This window comes from Mustela putorius, unplaced genomic scaffold (genome assembly GCF_011764305.1).
Source record: "Mustela putorius furo isolate JIRA1106 unplaced genomic scaffold, ASM1176430v1.1 tig00003871_pilon_pilon_pilon, whole genome shotgun sequence".
Classification (NCBI taxonomy): Eukaryota; Metazoa; Chordata; class Mammalia; order Carnivora; family Mustelidae; genus Mustela; species Mustela putorius.
The window spans coordinates 1,105,206-1,127,218 of record NW_025422023.1 but is presented as its reverse complement, the minus strand read 5'-3'; the positions used below and the strand labels follow the sequence as shown (position 1 = coordinate 1,127,218).

General features: G+C 33.2%; 1 protein-coding gene across 2 annotated transcripts in view; it reads right to left on the bottom strand.

Annotated features, from left to right (window-relative positions):
* The window catches only part of GRID2 (glutamate ionotropic receptor delta type subunit 2), a 1,483,500-nt gene that overhangs the window by 1,233,645 nt on the left and 227,842 nt on the right, over positions 1-22,013 (bottom strand). The window lies entirely within an intron of this gene.

The window sequence follows — 22,013 nt, the reverse complement described above, 5'->3', positions numbered from 1 at the left end:
GGCTTAACCCACTGAGCCACCCAGGCGCTCCTCTAAGCATCCTTATTGAAGGCTTTCACACTGTGCTAAGCTTCTGCAAATGGGTTATCTAATCTGTTCTCAAGGTCAAGTCTTCCCTGAGCAAGCTGATATTCTCTACTGATTATTTTCTTCTGTAGGTAAAATATTCTAATGGAAAAAGCTAGGAATCAAAAGCCAATCTTTTTCAACGCCGAGTTTGCACCTACTAGTAGTTTAAATTGTACTTCAATTTAAGAAATGCACAAGGGTTGTCTCAGTGATTTCAAATTATTTTAAATACCTATATTATGTTTGGTTATAAAAACATGAGTATACTCATATACACACACACACACACGCACGTGCACACACACACACACACACACACATTCATCAACATTATTCTTAACATGAGAAGACCTTCCTTTTTAGTTACCCAACACCTGGTCACACAGTGAAATAAATCTCTTTTACGAGAAATCTGATAATACCATAATGTCAGTCTGCAAAACCATTTTTATGGGTCATTGCTTTTTATTTTCATGTACAAAGATTTAGATGAAAACACAGCATGATGGGGGAAAAGTCTGATAATCAGAGGTCATCTGAAAGGTCAAATTCATAAAGTCAGTTTCTCTTCACAGCTTTTTAAAAACATTACCTATAGTAAATTACCATTTACATAACTGTGTAAGTCAAGGGGAATGGTATCTTCTTAATGGGTAAATACAGAGTCAAATCAACTAGGTTAAACAGCTTTTTAATATTGTGCCAGATATAAAGGATATGTCTCTCTACTGAAAAAGTAGATTATAATAGAGAAGCTGGTCCTTCGCATATTTGAAACTTAAAAAAAAATGTTGTAAAATGTAAATAATGTAAAAGAGCGATACATTTAAAATTTGACCAACTGAAGAATATCTTTGGAGATGCTACTACAATAAAATCGTACCAAGGGAAAATAAATTTGTAAACAGTTCTAACATTTATTTGGAGATTCGTATTTTATATTAGTGTATACCCAATACTCTGAGAGTCCTTGAAGGACTTGAAGGCTGGAAGAGGAACATTTTGAGCTGGTCTGGTACCTATGGAAGTGCAAACAATGTGAATCAAAAACCCCATTTTACCCACGTTATATAAAAAAGAAAAAAATCATATTCAAAATAACACATTCTTTACATTCTAAAGAGTCTCAAGTTCCACAGAAAGAAAATAACATCAGAGCGTTAAACCAAGGCAAAGATTAAAGCAGTTTACTACTTATCATAATGCCAGGTAACACAGGAAACAACAGCATGACTCATATTTACATGAATGTAGTGTTTGCATTTTACGAAAGGATGACATATTTACATTTACTTTTATATATTTATTTATTTTTAGAGAAATAGAGAGAGAGGTTTATTGAGAGGGGCAGAGGAGAGGGAGAGACAGAATCCTAAGCAGGTTCCACACCCAGCACTGGGCTTGATCTCACCACCCTGAGATCATGAGCTGAAATCAAGAGTCAAACGCTTGACTAACTGAGCCACCCAGGGGGCCCTGATATATTTACATTTAATCCTGTGTGAATTGTACCATCAGAGAGCTACTGATGATGGAGATATTATAATAATAATAAGTGAAGGATCCAGCAGATTCTATTTCAACTGTGAGAAGTATTTTGAAAAGCATTCTTTACATGTGCGATTTTAATGTTAAATCTTTTAAATTCCGGAACTTGAGCGCATATTTCCTATCAGCAACTATAAAGAATGCCAATTCATATATAGATAAATATTCGGGCAACATTTTTTCATTGCACATGACAAAATCTAGAAGCAAGCTTTAATGAAAAATCAACCAGAGGTTTTAAATTGAACCTGAATTCACTGGACCTATATTTTAAAGCATTATGCTAATTTCAGTCTACTCTTAGACGGCACCTTGAGCAAGAGGAAACTGGAATAAGAAGAATTACCTTGCTTAGGATAGCACTGCTCTGATATTCATAGGCAGTTATCCATGGGGACCTAGAATACAAAGCCACTTTTTTCCTCCTTCTTGTGCAGTGTTAAGTTCCAGTGATAGTCCTCATTTCCTCTGCTGTATGCATCTAACCCACAGTTCTCACTTGCTTTAGCTGACACAGCAGCTTGGGGAAAAAAGAAGGTTTTCATTTCATTCTTTTTTCGGTTTGACTACATAGGTAACAGTTGAAGCTAAAATTCCGCTTAATATGCAGAAGTCACATCGGCTACAGTATTCAGGTAAGTGTCTTGTGCTTAGGTGGTTGCATGAGCCAGCCATTTCCAATCAAAGCAACTGGCTTCCCAAATGCATTAAGCTTGAAACTAATTTGAAATAAATTCAGGATATATTTCTGGGGTACCATATAAACAGAATAAAAGTCTAAATGTGGCAGCATCATTACTGGACTTTGACCTGATAAACGAATTCTACGTCATTGAAAAAGAGAATATGGCATGGTTTAAATGAAATTATATTGCTGAAATCTGGAAGAATGATACCAAGGTCTCTGTTAGATGTAAGTTAAGAAAGCTATATGTGCATTATCACAAATAGCATACATTTATTATTACAAATTGGCTAATACCTGAAGTGCTTGGTTAATGAAAGTGAATGGAAAGTAGATGAATTAATATAGCCTGGCCTGTCACTGAGTTCTGTGACCTTGGTTAGATCCTTTGACCTCTTTAGGGCATGTTTTCTCCTCTGTAAAACGAAGAGACCGAACCACATCGGTGTTCCTTTAATAGGTTAAAATAGAGTTCACAGATCATATAACTACTTATACATTTGACTTAAAAAAAAAAAATCAATACAATGCGATGACTACATTGTAAAGGAAAAACAAAAAAAAAGTTTTCTTGATAAAATGATAAACATTTGAAGATATAAATGCATTGGCACCACTATAGAGAAGACAATAGATTTTCTAAAATAGCAATTAAGTAAAAAACAGTCTTTTATCAATTTACATGGTAGTTACACTCTTGAAAAAAATCACTGTTTTAAAACCATGGAAAAATTAAATTTTCCTTTTATGGTACATGAAATGGGTCTAAGCCCAAATAATTATAAAAAGAGGATAGTACTTTCTCATGAGGAACTCTCCTAAGAATTAAAGGTATTAAACATTCCTTGATTCTGCTCATCAGGCACAAAGGAAGCCAGTATTGCATAATACTTTTTGAAAGGAAAAAAGAAAGGCCGGATTTTGTAGTGTTTTGTTAATTTCCACAGTGTAAATACTCCCACCATGCGTTATTTCATGTGGTCAATATTACATCAAAGCATGAAGAGTTGGAATCAGCCCCTTAGACACTCAGTTCCCAAACCACCGGTAAAACTCCCTAGTCATTCTGTCAACCAAAAATACTACAAATTCTCAAAATGTCACTTTGAAAACCACTGAACAAAATTATCTGTTGATATTTACTATCATTTTTTATGATAAACCTCAAAATCAAAGAACTTTATTATCACCTTGAATTTTGACACTGTTTGCCTTTTTTTTTTTTCCTGTGCTGGTACTTTCACATAAAAATATGAAATGTTCTGCTGCACTAATATTAGAAAAAGAATGACATTTTGATGCAAATCTATTTTAAAAGAACATCCCATTCCCAAAGTAATCCATTCATTACTTAATTTAGCATTTACCAAGTTACTTAATTGTTAAGTATTTCATAAGGTAGTAAAAACAGAAAAATACTTCTTGAAAGAAATTATCTGATGGAATGGACAAACAGATACAGGATTATTAAGAAGTTAAATTTTATTAAGGCAAATATAATTAGAATATTCTAAGAACAAATAAAGAGCAGAGCTGTTCACTTAGCTCTGCTACCTCATTAGCAGTATGACCACGGATAATTTCCTGACTTGCACAATGGAGATTATAATGCTCCTTGTGTTGAGTTTTGAGAGGTTTAGAAATAACATAGCACTATGTTTGTTATGGGGGAGGAATTAGCAATATTATATTATATGTCTCATTCTACTTCCTGGACTCTTAAGTGTTCAAGCAAGATTCATTTCTCCCTACTTTATAATGTCTAACAAAATACTTTGCACATTTTTACCTTGAGTAAATTGGTAGAATGAATGACTTCCAAAACATTGAGCCTATACTGGCATTGTCTATTTATTTAAAAATGGCACAACACACATGCATATAATCACAATTCTGATAACATAACTCTAGAAAAATGTAAAAAAGTTAAACTTCCATAGATAAGTAAAAATAATTATTACAAGAAGAGAGTATACTGGAATATACACATATTTATAATTAATGACTGCTTTCTGATTATTGAAATGCTAGTAATTCAGTAATTATGTGATCTTAGCATTTTCAATGTATCCTAAACTTTAATGATCTTCTCAACCCCTCTGCAAAGAAGACAGGAAATGTCCTTTTGGAGCATATTCAAGAAAGGCCCAGCCACACCAGCTTCGTATACATTAAGGCTTTTAAACAAGGCAATGGGATAATAAAGAATATTCTCAAAGCTGTTATATAGTGACTCTATAATTATTCAACTATGCCAGTTTTTGTAACAAAGTAATGAGGACATGTAAAGTGATTTGGGAACTACACTTTGGCATGTTCTTGTTATTGGACTAACAGTTGTTATAGTGTTATGTCTCTTCTTGAAACTTACTCCAAAAAAATTTATTACAAGGTTAAGATGAAAAGGAACACAGACATACATTTCACACAGCACATCCACGTTCTAAGAATCTTTATTCTGAGGAAGAAGATATACAAAAACTTCTTCCAGTTTTTTTAAAAATTTTTTCAATTTATTTATTTTCAGAAAAACAGGATTCATTATTTTTTCACCACACCCAGTGCTCCATGCAATCCGTGCCCTCCATAATACCCACCACCCGGTACCCCAACCTCCCACACCCCCGCCACTTCAAACCGCTCAGATTGTTTTTCAGAGTCCATAGTCTCTCGTGATTCACCTCCCCTTCCAATTTACCCCAACTCCCTTCTCCTCTCTAACACCCCTTATCCTCCATGATATTTGTTATGCTCCACAAATAAATGAAACCATATGATAATTGACTCTCTCTGCTTGACTTATGTCACTCAGCATAATCTCTTCCAGTCCATTTTTTTCATTTAGTGAAACTATAAGTATTTATAGAAAGTAAATATTAGCATTATGTTGTGATGATGTATTTTTTTCTGATCTGATTAGAGCACTAATAGCATTATACTATGAGGACATATATATATTTTTTCAGAAATATCTGATTAGAGCACTGTCCAATTACACCTTATACATGGATGGAAACATAGCTTCTTCTTTTAAAAGTCATGTTAACTTCCCTTCCATTTTCATTAAATATAGTTTGTTTTATTCTCTTCCTTTTCGCTCATATTAGTTATAGCTCTTTTAATTAAAATAGCTTAGCATCCAAAATGATGTTTTCTCTGCATTTCCCCCCAAATTTTAGATAAATCTTACTGGCTTTAAAATGAATTTGCATTGTTGTGGACCTGCCTTTAGAAAAAATTGTATGGATTGGATATTATCAATTATCTCAATGGAGTTTCTAGATAAGGGTAATACGTGTTTCTTCATGTGTACTGAGGCTTTCAAATATAAGGGTTAAAGTTTTCATTTGATTTTATTTTTCATCATATTATAACTCAAATATTTCTTGGTTTCTTTGACCATAAGATTGTTTCTTGAAGGTAAAGCTTTCCATTTCTCTAAAACATTCCAGGGCATGTAACAGATCATTTGTTACAATATGTTCTTCCTTCATTGCTTCACATTTTACATAGAGAAGTTTGTCTTAAATGTGAAGTCCTGTTCTCATGTAACTATACTATTAAACATCCAACCCATTTTTAGAATTTGTATTTAAATATGTTTGTGTTTCACTGAATGCAAAAGTTAAAACTAAATAGAACTACTATTTTTATGGGATAGTCCATTGTTTTTCCATTTTAACCAAACTAAGGAGAAGTCAAAATAATCTTTGAGTCAAAAAAATTAAGTGAAATTGTCAAAATATGCTCTTGGCCAGAGAGAAATACCAATGTTTGCATTAGACTGTGTTGTTTCATGAAAAGCATTTCATTCTTATTTACTATTTTGGTAGAGAATCAGAGATTTCTCTACACTCCAAAATAAAAGGAAAATAATTTAATTGAGCACTAGGAAATCTCACTGATAAAAATATAGCTAGCCATTTATGAAAAAGCAGTGGGAGTTCCAATATAATTGATTTTTCTCTTCCTTTTCTTTTATATTGCAACAATTTGATCTAGGAAACATATCAAAAATATGACAGTTAATTTTAGGAATTTACTGGCATGCTAAAAACTGCTTTTCTAATGGAGCCATCCAAATTTCAAACTGTTACCTTAACAGACTACAGTCAATAGAACAGAGACTATGAGACATTTTTCTATGGGCAACTTGGACAAGCAAGATAAATGAAACATAAGATACACTGAACCATTTTTTTATTTGTTTGTTTTTTCTTAGGAAGTTATTTCCAACAAATTGCTCTGTATTTTTAAAATTCTAAGTTTTTCTCTCTTTTTCAATAGTCAAAACTCATCTCAGATCAAGGATTTCATAGAGCCCCTCATGGAAGGAAGTGAAAAAGAGAATACAAACAGAAAGTAAATAATAGGAAGCAATTATGAGAGTTTGTTATTAACCAGAAACTGTTTGGGATTGAAGGGATGTTATGTGATTCTTACAATTACCCTATCAGGTAAGAACTGAGAGGAGAAAATTCAGACTCAGAAAGTCTACTGTGCTCAAGTTACACTGCGAGGGAATGAAATTGAACCTAAGCTTGTCTGCCTTGAGAATTCAATTCTCCAGAGCATAATTTACAGATTATAATTTTACTGAAAGACAGAGGAGATTATTTATAAAGTACAATCTGATAAAAGGGCAAAAAACACTTTAGAGTGAATGAACTAGATTTAAGATGATAATATAATTTAACAAAATCTGTGTCAAGCGCAATTCTCTCGCACTATCTCCCTCCTGGAAATTTCAAACGTTTGTAAAAAATATACATATCTGGTTTTAAATCTTTGCAATAAGATTGTTTCAAGAATGAAAAGGTCATCTAAGTTAGATGAGTTAAATCTGTTAGTAAATAAAGTAGTATGAAAATCTCATTATTTTTATTTTCAACACAAGTGAAAATGTCATTATATTCAGACAAAAAAATCACTTTTGAAATACTACATTTTCTTGATTTTCTTACTACTTCATACTTTAATGAGCAATCACTAGTATTTTAACTCATATATATAAAGAGAGATAATTTGTGGCAATTTTTTTACCTTTCAGAATCATATTTGTATTTTTAGAATCTTAGAATAATTCAGTGATTGTTTAAACATGAACACTATAGAAATATACAAAAAAAATTTTTTCAATTTTTGAATCTCTTCAATGTTATTCCTGAGAGTGTTTCATTTAGTCAATGTTTAAACATCTTCCTTAATGAAGAATTTACTACTTGCTAAAGCAATCCATCTCCAGACATTAATAATTATTCTTACCATCTTCCCATGGTGTCATAGCTAACGGTATTGTTTTCACACTTCTTTGCATGCTACAATTAATATTTTCACTTAGAGTTTATTTCTTATAGGTATGCCATTAATGTTTATTAATTTTCTAGTTCTCAGGATTTTACTGAAATAAAAATAGTTATATAGAGTGATAGTTTAAAAAAAAATCTTGGCAGTTCGAATTTTCCTGTAGTCTTCTCCTATCTTGAGAGAAGTAGTATCTTTTGGTTTAAGAAGTCTTCATCAACAATCAAAATTTATGATTTAAAAGGATTAAGAAGACAATTGGACAATGACTTGAAGAAGTACAGTCACAGCAATTTAGTGTTAGAGCTAGGAGAGGAAATGAACTTTAATCTTCTGTGATGCTCCTAACTGAAGTTAAATAGGAAGGTACAGAAAGATATAATGGTATCAAAAACGGTTAATACTAAAGTAACCAGAAAAGCTTGCCAATTATGACTCCTAATAAACGTTTATGTTAATAAACACAAACCATAAATAATAAACCCCTGGCCAGACTTATCAAAAAGAAAAAAGAAAGGACCCAAATAAATAAAATCATGAATGAAAGAGGAGAGATCACAACTAACACCAAAGAAATACAAACTATTATAAGAACATACTATGAGCAACTCTACGCCAACAAATTTGATAATCTGAAAGAAATGGATACATTCCTAGAAACATATAAACTACCACAACTGAACCGGGAAGAAATAGAAAGCCTGAATAGACCCATAACCAGTAAGGAGATTGAAACAGTCATTAAAAATCTCCAAACAAACAAAAACCCAGGGCCAGATGGCTTCCCGGGGGAATACTACCAAACATTTAAAGAAGAGCTAATTCCTATTCTCCTGAAAATCTTCCAAAAAATAGAAATGGAAGGAAAACTTCTAAACTCATTTTATGAGGCCAGCATCACCTTGATCCCAAAACCAGACAAGGATCCCATCAAAAAAGAGAGCTATAGACCAATATCCTTGATGAACACAGATGGGAAAATTCTCACCAAAATACTAGCCAATAGGATTCAACAGTACATTAAAAGGAACATTCACCACGACCAAGTGGGATTTATCCAGGGGTGCAAGGTTGGTTCAACATCCGCAAATCAGTCAATGTGATACAGCAGATCAATAAAAGAAAGAACAAGAACCATATGATACTCTCAATAGATGCTGAAAAAGCATTTGACAAAGTACAGCATCCCTTCCTGATCAAAACTCTTCAAAGTGTAGGGATAGAGGGCAAATACCTCAAAATCATCAAAACCATCTATGAAAAACCCACTGCAAATATCATTCTCAATGGAGAAAAACTGAAAGCTTTTCTGCTAAGGTCAGGAACACGGCAGGGATGTCCATTATCACCACTGCTATACACATAGTACTAGAAGTCCTAGCCTCAGCAATCAGACAACAAAAGGAAATTAAAGGCATCCAAATCGGCAAAGAAGAAGTCAAATTATCACTCTTCACAGATGATATGATTCTATATGTGGAAAACCCAAAGGACTCCACTCCAAAACTGCTAGAACTTGTACAGGAATTCGGTAAAGTGTCAGGATATAAAATCAATGCACAGAAATCAGTTGCATTTCTCTACACCAACAACAAGACAGAAGAAAGAGAAATTAAGGAGTCAATCCCATTTACAATTGCACCCAAAACCATAAGATACCTAGGAATAAACGTAACCAAAGAGGCACAGAATCTATACTCAGAAAACTATAAAGTACTCATGAAAGAAATTGAGGAAGACACAAAGAAATGGAAAAATGTTCCATGCTCCTGGATTGGAAGAATAATTATTGTGAAAATGTCTATGCTACCTAAAGCAATCTACAAATTTAAGGCAATTCCTATCAAAGTACCATCCATCTTTTTCAAAGAAATGGAACAAATAATTCTAAAATTTATATGGAACCAGAAAAGACCTCAAATAGCCAAAGGGATATTGAAAAAAAAAAGCCAAAGTTGGTGGCATCACAATCCCGGACTTCAAAAGCTACAAAGCTGTCATCATCAAGACAGCATGGTACTGGCACAAAAACAGACACATAGATCAATGGAACAGAATAGAGAGCCCAGAAATAGACCCTCAACTCTACAGTCAACTAATCTTCGACAAAGCAGGAAAGAATGTCCAATGGAAAAAAGACAGCCTCTTCAATAAGTGGTGTTGGGATAATTGGACAGCCACATGCAGAAAAATGAAATTGGACCATTTCCTTAAACCACACACAAAAATGGACTCAAAATGGATGAAGGACCTCAATGTGAGAAAGGAATCCATCAAAATTCTTGAGGAGAACACAGGCAGCAACCTCTTTGACCTCAGCCGTAGCAACATCTTCCTAGGAACATCGCCAAAGGCAAGGGAAGCAAGGACAAAAATGAACTATTGGGATTTCATCAAGATCAAAAGCTTTTGCACAGCAAAGGAAACAGTTAACAAAATCAAAAGACAACTGACAGAATGGGAGAAGATATTTGCAAACGACATATCAAATAAAGGACTAGTGTCCAGAATCTATAAAGAACTTAGCAAACTCAACACCCAAAGAACAAATAATCCAATCAAGAAATGGGCAGAGGACATGAACAGACATTTCTGCAAAGAAGACATCCAGATGGCCAACAACACATGAAAAAGTGCTCCATATCATTCGGCATCAGGGAAATACAAATCAAAACCACAATGAGATATCACCTCACACCAGTCAGAATGGCTAAAATCAACAAGTCAGGAAATGACAGATGCTGGCGAGGATGCGGAGAAAGGGGAACTCTCCTACACTGTTGGTGGGAATGCAAGCTGGTGCAACCGCTCTGGAAAACAGCATGGAGGTTCCTCAAAATGTTGAAAATAGAACTGCCCTATGACCCAGCAATTGCACTACTGGGTATTTACCCTAAAGATACAAACGTAGTGATCCGAAGGTGCACCCGAATGTTTATAGTAGCGATGTCCACAATAGCCAAACTATGGAAAGAACCTAGATGTCCACCAACAGATGAATGGATAAAGAAGATGTGGTATATATACACAATGGAATACTATGCAGCCATCAAAAGAAATGAAATCTTGCCATTTGCGTCAACATGGATGGAACTAGAGCGTATCATGCTTAGTGAAATAAGTCAATTGGAGAAAGACAACTATCATATCATCTCCCTGATATGAGGAAGTGATGATGCAACATGGGGGCTTAAGTGGGTAGGAGAAGCATAAATGAAACAAGATGGGATTGGGAGGGAGACAAACCATAAGTGACTCTTGATCTCACAAAACAAACTGAGGGTTGCTGTGGGGAGGGGGGTTGGGAGAAGGGGGGTGGGGTTATGGACATTGGGGAGGGTATGTGCTTTGGTGAGTGCTGTGAAGTGTGTAAACCTGGCGATTCACAGACCTGTACCCCTGGGGATAAAAATATATGTTTATAAAAAATTAAAAATTAAAAAATAATAAAAATAAAAATAAAAAAATAATCAACACAAACCGTGTATACTTTTGTTTTCTGAGTCTATCATACTAAATTACAATGCAAAGCGGGTCTTTTTAAAGGAGTCATAACAATCATTAAACTGGTAATGATTAATAAGATTCTTTAAATATAACATTACCAATTAGAAGTTTATTTTTCTATCTACAGAGTAAATAGCCAAATAGGGAAACCAAAAAATAATGACTTGCCTATGATAATAATTATAAAACACCACCCTAGAAGTAATCGAACTTTAAATAAATGCTTGAAATGGATTACCTAAGAAATAAAAGATCAATATTGTCAGAAAAATATATTTATCTTGAAAATTGTATTTTAATATGAATAAATATTGCTTTACTCTTTTGTTAATTTTTAGTCACTAGTGAAACATAGGACAAAAGCACTATTTCATACAAAAGAGTGTACAGACAAAAACAGTTACTGTATATAAATATAAGAAGGTAAATACTCATTAGCTTCAAGGCCAGCAGAAAACTGAGGAAATACCACATCATAACCATATGGTATACACTGTTGTGCTACTATTATCTGTCTTAAGCAATAAGCCTTTCTCATCTTGACTATAAATAATTGATAGGTCCTTGCTTTGGAATGCATTTTTCAGTTCATGTCACTCATATTGTTAAAGTCAAAATTCATCTCCTAATGGACACTCAATGATGTTATTCACCATACTCCAACTTCCCTTTATTCCAGTACCTCACATTAATCATTCATCTAACACTTAATTTTTAAACATTTCCTGTACTGGGACCCATGCTAAAGGTAGGGATGCAGTGATGGACAAGTGTGATTACCTGTAACCTCACAAAGCAGGAAGAATAACAGCTATTTATGGAGCATTTACTGTGGCAAGTGCTTGGCCTACATTACTTAATCTTCAAAACAGTCTTGTTAGATAAGCTGGCTGGATACAACTTTTATCTTTTGTGTTTTCATTGTGGACTGCAAAAGTCAAGCTTTCTTTTTTTTTTTTTTTTTTTTTAATTTTTTATTTTTTATAAACATATATTTTTATCCCCAGGGGTACAGGTCTGTGAATCACCAGGTTTACACACTTCACAGCACTCACCAAAGCACTCTGGAAAACAGCATGGAGGTTCCTCAAAATGTTTAAAATAGAACTGCCCTATGACCCAGCAATTGCACTATTGGGTATTTACCCTAAAGATACAAACGTAGTGATCCAAAGGGGCACATGCACCCAAATGTTTATAGCAGCAATGTCCACAATAGCCAAACTATGGAAAGAACCTAGATGTCCATCAACAGATGAATGGATCAAGAAGATGTGGTATATATACACAATGGAATACTATGCAGCCATCAAAAGAAATGAAATCTTGCCATTTGCAACAACATGGATGGAACTAGAGCGTATCATGCTTAGCGAAATAAGTCAAGCAGAGAAAGACAACTATCATATGATCTCCCTGATATGAGGAAGTGGTGATGCAAAAAGTCAAGCTTTCTTATGAGAACAGATACTTAGTGGCATTTCTTATACCTTTCTTCTTACAGGGAACTCTCTTCCAGGGAACTTCTAGGACCAGTGAGCACATGAGTCACTCAGAAACATTGCTGAATTATAGCATCATCTGTGAGATGAAAACAAACAAACAAACAAAACAAAACAAAACAAAACAAAAAAAACCCCAAGCCGGTACAGTGGCTTTGAATCTATATTTATCAGACAATGATGAAATTTGGGACACCTGGAGTGCCTGGGTGGCTCAGTTGGTTAAGTGCCTTTCAGCTCTGGTCATGATCCCATAGCACCAGGCTCCCTGCTGAGCAGGGAGCCTGCTTCTCTCCCTATCCCTCACCCCTCTCTCACTATCTCTGTTCCTCCCTCTCAAATAAATAATTTTTTTTTTAAAGAAAGAAATTTGGGAGGCCTAAAATTGATAAATATTTGAATCTTGGAGAGAGTTTAGAAGTATGAGAATAATTGCTATGATTATGACATGTGAAGTAATATAAGCTTGGTTTCAATTATAATCTGCATTTCAAGAGCTGTTTTTAAGAATAATGAGAAAAGACAGGCAAGGTCCTAAGTACAGAATTAGCACCTAATACATGTTCACAGGTAGTTATTTATTATTAAAGTATTAGAGATAAGTTGTATGTGAAATAATGAATTTATCAACAAATACAAAACAGAATAGTGAAGTGATTTCATTATGATTATATACAAAATAATGCTGACTATCTCTGAGAAAAGAACCAGAGTAAACAGACTTAACCTATAATCTCAAGGACTTAAGTTAGATAAAAAATAGAATTTTCTAACAGAAATGGAGTGAGGGCTGCTAATTTATTTAATAAATTGTCAGGATAGGGTTGATATCTCATTTTATATTTATTTATTAGTGCTAATTTTCAGATGATCTTGCTCAAGTTTAAAATACACATACACACACACACACACACACACAGAGTTCCTTGGAAAGCAAGCTGTTTGTATCCCAGGAATGTCTTTAAAGGACTAATAGACTATCTGCAAATATAAATTATAATCACTACCCACAAGAAAAGTACTACTAAGAGTTGCATCCAGAAGAAGACATTTAGCATGTAATTACTCATATAATATAGTATGTTTGTTCTGGGCAAATTGCAGCAGGAGGAAATATGAGAAAATCTATTTGCATATAAAATCTAAATAATTCATCCTTTCACTCACTACAAAAAAAAAGTCATAAAAAAAAAAAACTACCTCATAAATACAAGCATGACCAAGGATTGGTGACTGTGACTACAAATCCATTTTACCTCTGTAATTAAAGGAACACATTCAAGGCAGTTGATTTGCAACAAAATAGTGTCCATCAAAATGTTTCAGTATTCCTGATGTAGACAGAACAATCTGTTACCCCTTTGTGAAATGAAAATGTGTAAGTTTGGACGGAAAGGAAGGTTAGATAACAGATACCAGTGTGGATATAAATTAAACTCTCTGCAATAACTTGGAGTAAAATTTCACATTCATTATTTAATGAAGTAAATCTCCCACCTTCAAAATATAATGAATGGACAATAGTAAATTTAATTGTCAAGGTAAAAATAATAAAATAGTTAAAAATAGAACATTACAATTATTTAGTGAAGTTATATACTGTAGAGTAGAAAGAGGTGGAACATAAATTCATGTTTGATTGAGTCTATTGAATATAAAGCTGAGGTAATCCTATTTATAAAAGGAAGGCTATGTGTGCCTCTTTCACTGAGTATTCACAAACACCTACTGTTCTTTTGGTAACTGTATATTGAATGTATTATGTTATATAAGGCACTGGCTGATAAAGATATAGTAACTACTCATCTAGTGTATTCATATGGAAACAAACAGAAGAAACATTTTTACCAGGTCTAATTTTGAAAATGGCTCATGTTAGCAGCTGTTTATTATACTTAGTCATTCTCAGGCATTTACTTGCTATCCATTTTTCCCAGGACATTTGAATTTGGGTGAGAAAGACTGGTAAACAAGAGACATATGAGATGGAGGAAAAAATGGGACAAAATTATCTTTTAGAGAAATAACTAAAATAGGAAAGTTTTTAATAATATTTCTATATTTACATTATATATTCATAAATTAAGGGAGTGGAAAATATAAGATGAAAATGGAAGCCAAAAAAATGAAATAGCACAATTATCATTAGAGAGATAATTGTAAATTGATTTTTCAGCTTCATCTTAATTCCCTAGGTAGTTCTTTAAATTGGAGTGAAAAAAATTGGAGAGTTATTTATTATTAGCTTCATAGGGTATCAATTTTAATTCTACCAGGTAAGTTCTAGCGTACTATGGAACATATACATAGATTTCTAGGGCAATCTAACTTAACCACTAGCTTTAATAATAATGGAGCTTATTTGGTATACTTTCAGATATACTTTCAATTCTTTTTTAGTTTAACTCTTGGTCACTACATGGCCATAATTATTGTACTTCTGACCTTTTTTTTTTTTAACTTTCTGACATTTGATGACTCTTTGTTCTATCAACATTTGCCAGCTGTTTTGAGAACTACCTCAGTACAATAATTCATTACTGCAGCAACAGGGACTTTATAATATACGGTTCCAAAGTGAAAAGTAGAGAGTTTATTCTCTGGAATCTCCGTAGTAATGAAATAAATAATGAAGATTATTGTTTCTGTTGGTTTAAACAATTAATCACAGCATTTGGGCAAAGAAAAACAAGTGGCACAAAGATAAATACTTTAAAAAAAAAAGCTGAAATACTTTAGAAAGATAACCTTGAATTCTAATATAACTTCAAAAACTTCATTTCTATTTAACTTCTTTATTGTAAAAGCCATCTATTTTAATACATCACAGATATATGCTGCAGTAGTATAATAAGCATCTGAGTATATCAGGATAATTACACATATATTTCAGAGAACCTGAGTGATGAAATTTTAGTCTAAAAATGTTTGCAATTGTTCTTTGGTTCAAAATTAGACAGTTAGCTATATAAGGTAAGAAATTTTCACTGTAATTTCCAGGTCTAAAGGGGAATGCTGCTCTTTAAAATAAGAGAGGATATTCTGCCTATATTTTGGCTGCTAATAATTGTTTAACTAAAATGTAAACCTGTAACTTATATTTTACTAAAGATTTCCATCATTATGGGATCAAGTTATGAACTAGGGCCTGCAATTATATCCCTTTATTATGAATTAGTTAACTTTCTCAAAAGTTCCAGGACAGCTGCTTTCTTTGAAATCTGCTCACTCATACTATCAATGCCTTTTAATATCAACAGTATAACAATACTTAAATAATGCTGAAAAGTGAAAGCTAATGATAAATATTTTGTTGGCTGCTCACTAATAATTCAGGGTCTCCATATACAGCACCCCTATCCAAATATGTGACAAGAGATGTTGGATTCACAGGGGAAAATGAAGTCTTCATTATACTGTCATTCTGAAAATGAGGGAAAAAAGCTAGTTCATACTAATTATTAATGAACATAAAAGCATTCAAATAGTAATCATACTCTAGAGTTGAATGAGTAATTTTGCCCATGATCATATGAAAGGTAGTAACTGATTAAGGATTAAACTCAGGACTATCACAAGTCTTTCTCTGTGATTTTTTTCCCAATTGTACTGCAACCTAGCATCTACTTTCATTTCACTATCAGAAAGGATAAGAAGAATGATCTGTTACATTTTTACGGAAAAACTGTAGGACAAACTTGGGTTGTCTACACAGGTGAAAAGAAATAGGAAATTTTCAACTTTGGTATGTACTATAAAAATAAAATTAGTAGCCTATCATTTTTGCAATTACATCTACAGTGCTGTTAAAGATATACATAAAAGATAAGAGGATAAGCTTTTTTTTTTGAAATACAAACTTCAAGTTCAAAAGAAGAAATAAATTAGGTTAAATTGTGGATCCAGGATTAAACATTAACATGTATCTCACTCTGAAAAATAACAATCAAACCAATAAAATCTGTCTAAAATTATTTTAAGTGATTTAAACAAACTTTGGAAGACACATGTAAACAACATTAATAATTTTACATTCCCACATAATATAAAGTGTGCATATATATAATGTATATATAATAATACAAATAATATGTATATTCCCCTATAAATAGTTAAGCATAAAGTTTTATGGTCTTCTAAATATGGTTTTATCAATATATAATATAATATACTTTTGAAAATTGTAAATTACATCAATTACAAAATTATCAGTCCTTTAAATCCATAGTGACCTAAATTTATTATCCTAATGATATATTATCACTTGGCATAAAACTTTATTTTCCCTAAATCTTCTGATTGGAGGCTAAACATCTTTCATTTATTGTAAAGTATATTTGTAGGTACAGAATATTTGCTCCCAGTGGTCATGAGAGCAAAAATTTTAGAAACCTAAAGGAACAAAGTACTTTCATTACATAATTGACTTTTTAGATTTATTAACAAGAAATAGTATTTTGTTCAAATTCCCCAAAGAGGCAACATTCCAATTTGCTTACATTTTGTTCTCTTGGCTTTTTAAAAACGTTATTCTCTTTGCTTTTTAAAAATATTTCATTTTTATATACGGCAACCCTTTACTTTCCAGACTTGACAACAAAAACACAAGTGAAAGGAAGGAGATACATGCTTCTCTGGTTAGGTGGAGGTAGATGACCGAGTAGAGGAAGAAAGCAATAATCAGATCTGAACTAAACACAGTTTATTTTTAATTTATATCCTTTGTATGTGTAAGTGTGACTATACTAGACCTTAGAACCTTAAGATTTTTCAAAATACATTTTAAGAAGAAAATTATTTCTTTTGCTAAAAAGCCCATTTCATCTCTTCTTTGGGCAAAAACTAAGAGAGATAAGAGGTTTTATGATTTTTTTTGTAAATATTTATTACACTTCCTTGCATAAGCCATCTTCTTTGACTCCTATATATATTTACATCCCGCTCTTATGAAAAAAGTTTATTTGACAAAAATATAAAATTATGATGGCAGTATTAGGTATGACAATGAACACTTATTTTGGATACATAAAGGGAATCATAAAGAATTCTCAATTGTAAAAGTAGCAAAATACTCTAAATGTCAAAAAATGAAGAAAAGTAACATATTTTTATATTAATCCCCTGCCTACCATGGCTTCTAAGGATCTTTTTCCTATCATTTAAGGGTTGCATACTCTACCGTCATGTCTTCACAGAACATTACTGGTTAAAGGGCATATATTGTCAAATTTAGGAACACTTCTGTTAAATTTCCTTTAAGCATGAGCAGTTATAAACAGTTAGTGCAGGTAGTACCAAAGATTTGTGCTGTATAAACACAGGGAACTGGATCAATTATATTTTCACACAAAATAGAAAAAATGATACGATATTTTTGTGATTTTATATATATATATTATATTATCTAGTATATTATTATTATATTATTATATTATATTACCTAGTATATTCCCGACAAGCAGAATATGCATTTGGTCAGGTATTGATGAGAACCTATTATGTTTTACGTTTTTAGCTCTCTACATCTTAAATTTTGCTTTTCTTCTACTTTTTACATGCTTCCAGGGCCAGGCAGCATGGGAAGGCTTATAGTACAAATCATGGCCCTGTACCTTTGTGTCACAATGATTTTTCACAGTGTGGGTGGAAGGAGTATTCCTCTAAACCATCCCTATGCCTGCACAGCCAGAATAATTTAAACTCCAACTGGACTATCTATAACATATCCCACTCAATCTAAACTAAAAGCATTCTCAATTCAAAGTCCTTTCCGTTGAATTCCACAAATGTTAGTGGAAACACCACCATATATGAGGGGAAAAGGAATAGAAGTTGCAACAGTAACAGTCAACCTCTTATTTTTTGTACTTTTTACAAAATTCTATGTTCATGCACACAAATTGCAAGGGTTCCGACTCTCATATTTATCTACAACCAAATAAAGTAAAAAACAAATAAAAATAAAAGTGAACATTATTTGAAAAATGAAAAATCTAAGAGCCAATCTTTTTGAAAGCATACAAAGAATTACAATGTCTCACTTCTAGTCCACTCATGAATCCTTTTCTCTAGCTTTCCAATCCTTTCTCTTCTTTCCATGATCACTCCTCTAAAATTCCTCTCAATATATTTATCAATGATAGAATATCATTTGAAATTCTAATGTATAATACTTACCTTGTATGACATATTAGGTATGTGAGATTCTCCCTTTTTGATAACGTTATCCCGATTTTCTCCCCATCTCTCTGATCCCTTTGAGTATCTTCTACTAACTTCTCTTCCTCGCTCCATTTCTGCTGTCCCTGGAACTCAGATGACTAAAGTCTCTCCTCTGTACTCTGCATAAACTTCTAGAGCACACTTCATTCAAAAGTAATTTAGAATATCTATTCACATTAAGTTCTACTGAAAATCTACACCTGCACATTTGATGAACACTTACAATTGACCTGCTTTAAACTGTTTTCACTTTTTTCATTATGGAAATTCTCAAACATAAAAACAGAGAGGACTTCAAAGAGAATTCATCTATCCAGTGCCCAACACTAAGCTTCAGAGATAAACATTCCCAATCTTATTTTACCCATCATCCACAAAGTTTTCATTTTATTTTGTGTCATTTTAAATAAAACCCAAGGTTTTATGTTTTTCCATTGGTAAATTCGTCAGTATGTATCCCTAACAACATACCTAATAAAATTAATAATAAATATTAAGTAGAATAATACCGAGTTTATGTTTAACTTCTGCAAATTGCATTTAATTATTGTGCCTCTGAAATCTCTTTTTAATCCTCTACCATCACCTTCACTCCATATTTCTTTTCTTGGCATTGCTTTTGATTGCTCTTTTTGATAATGGTTGACTTTTTCTAATAGTCTTATTATTTCCTATAAACTGGTAATTAATTCTAAACTCTTGATAAGTTATAGGACCATTTTTTAATAGAATTTTTTTTTAAATAGACAATTTAAATAGAAAAATACTTGATGTTCTGTGTTTCCCATTGCATCACATCATGGGGCATATATGACCACTTCTGGAAATGCTGAAATTTATTTTCAGGTCAGGTGATGTCATCCTAGACTTCTCTTAAGAAATGCCCTATCAATATCAAACTCGTTACTGTATTCATCGATGATCACCATCACTGGGTCTATTATTTTATTAAAGGTTGAAAAGGGGTGAGTTTTCTAATTTTATTATCCCTTCTGCATTTGTTAGCAATCATCTCTAAATAGAAACTTTCCCTGCATGGAAAACTCTTCACATAATAAAGGCAAAATAAATGCTTGATCCATTGATTATATATCAAAACTAACTTCTTACCCTTCTCCTCCTTATTTTCTGCTATACCCATATTTGGTTCTAGAGCCCCAAAGTCAAGGCTTAGAATGCATTCTGTAACTGATCCTCCTTGTTACCCACACGTAAGTGCAGCCAGCTTTCATCTGCCTCTAAAGATTTTCACTGTTCTCTGCTTCTTGACTGCCAATGATTTAAGTAGATTCTACTCAGCTTTGCTTATCAACGGCCACCAGATCAGAGTCTTGAACTCTGGCCCTGACTTGTAACTCATCCTCTACACAACTGGTGACGTGATGGCTCAAAGAGCAGTATCTGACAGCATCATTACACAGTTTAAAATGCTTGAATCCTCAAATGGTTCCTTAGCATCTTAAGGTAAAATCTAAGCAAAGCCTTTCATGATCCACTCCTGCTTGTGCCAACTTCTCTCCCTATGACTCCCCAATCCGTTTCCTGTGCTGTAGTTCCATTTAGCTATATTTGGTAATCTGAACTTGCAATCTGTTTTAACATTTCTTTGTACCTGCTAATTCCAGGTGTGGGATTCTAGTCCCCCTTGTTTCTGATTTTCAAATCAATAATAATCCTTTCAGACTGAACTCAAAAGTCAACTGCTCAATGAGGTCTTCTCTCATCTTCCCAGACAGAAAGGGCATTTTGATCTGTGTGTTTGTTCCCTTATAGCCTTTAGGCACACTGTGATTGTACCTATTATGTGGCTGAATGATTTGTTTACCTGTCTACTTCTCTCACTACACAGTAAGCTCTTCAAAAGCAAGGACATTCTCATCTTTGCTGAATCTTCAGTGCCTAGGGCAGTCTTTTTGGTATATAATATGTACACGGTAATGATGAATTATGATTGGTCCTGTGAAGAATATTTTGCTTGTGTTCCTTTCCCACCCACTAAATACGTAACCCCTAGGCTCAACCTTGGTTTCTGGGTTGGATTTTTTGTTTGTTTGTTTGTTTTGTTTAATTTCCCTTTACTCAGACCTAATGAAAGCTCATTTACCCTGGATTTCTCATCTTTAATCCAGCTTCCTATCTTCTGTTACCCACAGGGTCATTTCACTCAGATATTCTACTAATTAAGGTGGTTTCTCTGATGTAATGAAAAGACTCTACCAACCCCACATATACCTTTGCTCATATTGTTCTCTATGAAGTATTCTACCTCTTTCTGCAAGATTTTTTTTTTTTTTGCAAGATTTTTTTGGGTGATGACAAAGAAGCAATTCTGGTGAAGCATGTTCAGAAACTTTCCTAGGATGCTTGACACCTCCCTTCATTTTTAGTCTGTGAAATCTGGATATATAAGATTTTACCACATACTTCCTTAGCTGGCTTTTCCCTTTACATATGTAGGTTTGTCTCCTCAAAGAGATGATAAACTTCTCAAGACTTCAGTCAAGCATTTCTTCCCTAATAAATACTAAGAAGGCTTTAAACATACTATGTGCTTTAAAAGACTATATGAACAACAACAGCAAAAATACCATGTGAATTAATGGCTATTACTTCTATAGTTCTAATCAATTTGAACGTTATTTTCAATGTCCCGTTCCATTTTTTAACATCATCTTTCTCATTTAAAAAGGAAAAATTGGGGCACCAGGGTGGCTCAGTGGATTAAGCCGCTGCCTTCGGATCGGGTCATGATCTCAGGGTCCTGGAATGGAGCCCCGCATTGGGCTCTCTGCTCAGCATGGAGCCTGCTTCCCCCTCTGTCTCTGCCTGCCTCTCTGTCTACTTGTGATCTTGCTCTCTGTCAAATAAAATAAATAAAATCTTTAAAATAAAATAAAATAAAAAGGAAAAATTTCAATATTAGAACAAAAATATTAAAAGATCAGTCTTCAAACAATTCTTAAAAGGAAACAATTAAAATCTGTAATTAATATACATATATCCACAACCCAAATAAAAAGGTAGTCAAGTTTGCCTGTGATTTCATTTACTTTTAAATTTTTTCCATTACAGCAAATTAGTTTTATGACTCTCTAAAAGAGGTCATGGACCACACCAAACTGTGTTTTAAGAGTAGTAATTTTGATGATGTCATTTTATTTTTCTTTCTGTTGTGT